Source organism: Schistocerca gregaria, chromosome 11 (assembly GCF_023897955.1).
Source record: "Schistocerca gregaria isolate iqSchGreg1 chromosome 11, iqSchGreg1.2, whole genome shotgun sequence".
Taxonomy (NCBI): Eukaryota; Metazoa; Arthropoda; class Insecta; order Orthoptera; family Acrididae; genus Schistocerca; species Schistocerca gregaria.
The window spans coordinates 60,264,031-60,270,030 of NC_064930.1; positions in this window are offsets into that span (position 1 = coordinate 60,264,031).

Sequence of the window (6,000 nt, forward strand, 5' to 3'; positions counted from 1 at the left end):
AAGTCTGGAAGGTAGGAGACGAGGTACTGGCAGAAGTAAAGCTGTGAGTACCGGGTGTGAGTCGTGCTTGGGTAGCTCAGTTGGTAGAGCACTTGCCCGCGAAAGGCAAAGGTCCCGAGTTCGAGTCTCGGTCGGGCACACAGTTTTAATCTGCCAGGAAGTTTCACTGAACACATTCTTCCAAAGCTGTTTCACAGAGGAAGACCGCACTGCAGTTCCTTCTCTAAATCCTCGCACAAACGAAAAAATGGCTGACATCGAAATAAGTGTCCAAGGAATAGAAAAGCAACTGGAATCACTCAACAGAGGAAAATCCACTGGACCCGGCGGGATACCAATTCAATTCTACACAGAGTACGCGAAAGAACTTGCCCCCCTTCTAACAGCCGTGTACCGCAAGTCTCCAGAGGAACGGAAGGTTCCAAATGATTGGAAAAGAGCACAGGTAGTCCCAGTCTTCAAGAAGGGTCGTCGAGCAGATGCGCAAAACTATAGACATATATATCTGACGTCGATCTGTTGTAGAATTTTAGAACATGTTTTTTTCCGAGTATCATGTCGTTTTTGAAAACCCAGAATCTACTCTGTAGGAATCAACATGGATTCCGGAAACAGCGATCGTGTGAGACCCAACTCGCTTTATTTGTTCATGAGACCCAGAAAATATTAGATACAGGCTCCCAGGTAGATGCCATTTTCCTCGACTTCCGGAAGGCGTTCGATACAGTTCCGCACTGTCGCCTGATAAACAAAGTAAGAGCCTACGGAATATCAGACCAGCTGTGTGGCTGGATTGAAGAGTCTTTAGTGAACAGAACATGACATGTTGTTATCAATGGAGTCGTTAAAGTAACCTCTGGCGTGCCACAGGGGAGTGTTATGGGACCAATACTTTTCACAATATACATAAATGACCTAGTAGATAGTGTCGGAAGTTCCGTGCGGCTTTTCGCGGATGATGCTGCAGTATACAGAGAAGTTGCAGCATTAGAAAATTGTACCGAAATGCAGGAAGATCTGCAGCGGATAGGCACTTGGTGCAGAGAGTGACCCTTAACATAGACAAATGTGATGTATTGCGAATACATAGAAAGAAGGATCGTTTATTGTGTGATTAAATGATAGCGGAACAAACTCTGGTAGCAGTTACTTCTGTAAAATATCAGGAAGTATGCGTGCGGAACGATTTGAAGTGGAATGATCGTATAAAATTAATTGTTGGTAAGGTGGATACCAGGTCGATATTCATTGGGAGAGTCCTCAGAAAATGTAGTCCATCAACAAAGGAGGTGGCTTGCAAAACAATCGTTCGACCTATACTTGAGTATTGCTCATCAGTGTGGGATCCGTACCAGATCGGGTTGACGGAGGAGATAGAGAAGATCCAAAGAAGAGCGGCGCGTTTCGTCGCAGGGTTATTTGGTAAGCGTGATAGCGTTACGGAGATGTTTAGCAAACTCGAGTGGCAGACTGCAAGAGAGGCGCTCTGCATCGCGGTGCAGCTTGCTCGCCAGGTTTCGAGAGGATGCGTTTCTGGATGAGGTATCAAATATATTGCTTCCCCCTACTTATACCTCCAGAGAAGATCACGAATGTAAAATTAGAGAGATTCGAGAGCTCACGGAGGCTTTCCGGCAGTAGTTCTTCCCGCGAACCATACGCGACTGGTACAGAAAAGGGAGGTAATGACAATGGCACGTAAAGTACCCTCCGCCACACACCGTTGGGTGGCTTGCGGAGTATAAATGTAGATGTAGATGTAGATGTAGACATTAGTGGAGTCGATGCCACGTCGTGTTGCGGCACATCTACATCTACATGACTACTTTGCAATTCACATTTAAGTGCTTGGCAGAGGGTTCATCGAACCACAATCGTACTATCTCTCTACCATTCCACTCCCGAACAGCGCGTGAGAAACACGAACATCTAAACCTTTCTGTTCGTTCTCTGATTTCTCTTATTTTATTTTGATGATCATTCCTACCTGTGTAGGTTAGGCTCAACAAAATATTTTCGCATTCGGTAGAGAAAGTTGGTGACTGAAATTTCGTAAATAGATCTACCGTTTTTGCTTTAATGACTTCCATCCCAACTCGTGTATCATATCTGCCACACTCTCTCCCCTATTACGTGATAATACAAAACGAGCTGCCCTTTCTTGCACTCTTTCGATGTCCTCCGTCAATCCCACCTGGTAAGGATCCCACACCGCGCAGCAATATTCTAACAGAGGACGAACAAGTGTAGTGTAAGCTGTCTCTTTAGTGGAGTTGTTGCATCTTCTAAGTGCTGTGCCAACAAAACGCAGTCTTTGTTTCGCCTTCCCCACAATATTATCTATGTGGTCTTTCCAACTGAAGTTCTTCGTAATTTTAACACCCAGGTACTTAGTTGCATTGACAGCCTTGATAATTGTACTATTTATCGAGTAATCGAATTCCAACGCATTTCTTTTGGAACTCGTGTGGATCACCTCACACTTTCTGTTATTTAGCGTCAACTGCCACCTGCCACACCGTTCAGCAATCTTTTCCAAATCGCTTTGCAACTGATACTGGTCTTCGGATGACCTTACTAGACGGTAAATTACAGCATCATCTGCGAACAACCTAAGAGAACTGCTCAGATTGTCACCCAGGTCATTTATATAGATCAGGAACGGCAGAGGTCCCAGGACGCTTCCCTGGGGAACACCTGATATCACTTCAGTTTTACTCGTTGATTTGCCGTCCATTACTACGAACTGCGAACTTCCTGACAGGAAATCACGAATCCAGTCGTACAACTGAGACGATACCCCATAGGCCCGCAGCTTGATTAGAAGTCGCTTGTGAGGAACGGTGTCAAAAGCTTCCAGGAAATCCAGAAATACGGAATCCACCTGAGATCCCCTGTCTATAGCGGCCATTACTTCGCGCGAATAAACAGCTAGCTGCGTTGCACAAGAACGATGTTTTCTAAATCCATGCTGATTACGTATCAATAGATCGTTCCCTTCGAGATGATTCATAATGTTTGATTACAGTTTATGCTCCAAAACCCTACTGCAAACTGACGTCAATGATATAGGTCTGTAGTTCGATGGATTACTCCTACTACCCGTCTTAAACACTGGTGCGACCTGCGCAATTTTCCAATCTGTAGGTACAGATCTATCGGTGAGCTAGCGGTTGTATATGAGTGCTAGGTAGGGAGCTATTGCATCAGCGTAATCTGAAAGGAACCTAATGGGTATACAATCTGGACCTGAAGACTTGCCCGTATCAAGCGATTTGAGTTGCTTCACAACCCATAAGGTATCTACTTCTAATAAAGTCATGCTAGCAGCTGTTCGTGTTTCAAATTCTGGAATATTCCATTCGTCTTCCCTGGTGAAGGAATTTCGGAAAACTGCGTTCAATAACTCCGCTTTAGCGGCACAGTCGCCGGTAACAGTACCATCGGCACTGCGCAGCGAAGGTATTGACTGCGTCTTGCCGCTCCTGTGCTTTACATACGACCAGAATTTCTTCGGATTTTCTACCAAATTTCGAGACAATGTTTCGTTGTGGAACCTATTAAAGGCATCTCGCATTGAAGTCCGTGCCAAATTATCGCGCGTCTGTAAATTTTAGCCAATCTTCGGGATTTCGCGTTCTTCTGAACTCCGCATGCTTTTTCTGTTGGCTCTGCAACAGCGTTCGGACCTGTTTTGTGTACCATGTGGGGTCAGTTCAATCTCTTACCAATTTATGAGGTATGAATCTCTCAATTGCTGTTGCTACTATATCTTTGAATTTGAGCCACATCTCGTCTACATTTTCATAGTCAGTTCGGAAGGAATGGAGATTGTCTCTTAGGAAGGCTTCTAGTGACACTTTATCCGCTTTTTTAAATAAAATTATTTTGCGTTTGTTTCTGGTGGGTTTGGAAGAAACGGTATTGGCCTAGCTACAACGACCTTGTGATCACTAATCCCTGTATCAGTCATGATGCTCTCTATCAGCTCTGGATTTTTTGTGGCTAAGAGGTCAAGTGTGTTTTCGCAACCATTTACAATTCGCGTGGGTTCGTGGACTAACTGCTCGAAATAATTTTCGGAGAAAGCATTTAGGACCATCTCGGAAGATGTTTTCTGCCTACCACCGGTTTTGAACAAGTATTTTTGCTAACATATCGAGGGAAGGTTGAAGTCTGTACCAACTATAACGGTATGAGTGGGGTATTTATTTGTTACGAGACTCAGATTTTCTCTGAAGTGTTCCACAACTGTATCATCCGAATCTGGGGGTCGGTAGAAGGAGCCAATTACTAACTTAGTTCGGCTGTTAAGTATAACCTCCACCCATACCAATTCGCACGGAGTATCTACTTCGACTTCACTACAAGATAAACCACTACTGACAGGCACAAACACTCCACCACCAATTCTGCCCAATCTATCTTCTACTTGCTCACGGGCGGGCCCTACACGATATTAGGCAGGTATGCCAGTTTCTTTGGCTCTTCAGTGTATGTCTGTCCATGCAAACAATCACGTTATGGTTCCATAGCGTTTGAAGTGCCTCTGAAATTTAGGAAAATACCCGTGTCAAAACGAACTTCAAAAAAAGGAAACGGATTATTAGTGGCTCCAGGGAAAGAAAAAGAGGGAAGAACGAAAATTAGACGAAGAAAACATATAAATCCGGAAAACGGAGGAAAGTCTGGCACCCCTGCTACATGTGAGCGGCGCAATTTGTTTATTTTGGAAGTAACTGGGCAACTGTCGCGATAATTTGTTCAGTTTCCCAATGGCGTTTAGCAGTGGCTGAGCAGTTCTAGGCGCTTCAGTCCAGAACCGCTCGACTGCTACGGTCGCAGGTTCGAATCCCGCCTCAGGCATGGATGTGTGTGATGTCCTTAGGTTGGTTAGGTTTAAGTAGTTCTGAGTTCTAGGGGACTGATGACCTCAGATGTTTAGTGCTCAGGGCCATTTGAACCCAGTGGCGTTTAATGAAACCCGTAGCCGGAAGTGTTTTGGGTATTATTCTGTCCAGTTTCGTTTCAGGTGCGTGGGCGACCTGGAGAGGGTGATGGGCCAGTCCATCTTCGTGATCCTGCTCACCAACGTCATCAACATCTGCTCGCAGGCCTTCGCTTCTGCCGTGGTAAGTACCTCAGCCAGCTGACAGTGTTAAACTTTCGCAACCTACCTTATTTCAGCCTTGTCCTTATTTGTGAGATGTTTATCGAGGTTTATCTTGATACGTCACAGATCTAAATTTATTCCGGAGCACATCGTAAGCTAATTTAGACTGAACGAAAACGTCATGATGTTTCGGCTGTAATGAAGCCAACCGTCATAGGGTGTAATATAAGTCTGCAGTAATTTTCGGTCATCTGCTAACACTCCAAAGCCGCTTAAAACTGACACATTTAAGATCCCCGTAGATGATCAATTTGTCAAACTTCACATGTTTGCCAAATTCTTTGGCAGAGCTGCTTTGTATACGTCTTTTTCAAACATTCATCTTGTTTGATGTATGGACGGAACATTAATTGACGACGGATTTGAGAAACAAATTTGACTTGGTGCACTTGCGTTTGACAAACAGAGGTCATTATGATGCCATACTTGGATATAACAGGCAGCATAATGCACAAGTTGCGTCCCATATTTTGAGAGACAATGACTTTTGATGATGTCTACTTTTCGTATCGTTAGTTTCCACGGTTGCGGAAACTAAAATCGAAGGAAGAAAGGAAGATTAGTGTTTAACGTTGTAACATTACTGGAATATACCCTATATAGTCGGATCTACTTTCCGTCACGTGAGTGTATGGGAGTTGAAACCCGTAGTGAACTATGACGTCATATCAACATGAGTTTTTTTATCATGTCATTCATTTCTAAATTTTATTATTTACAGAATAAAGAATTTAATTATGGGCAATATTTAATAGGTAATCACTTTGAGAGATATAAATATGTTTTGGCATAGCATGTGTGTTTGGCGACCTCGTGGTGAACGCACA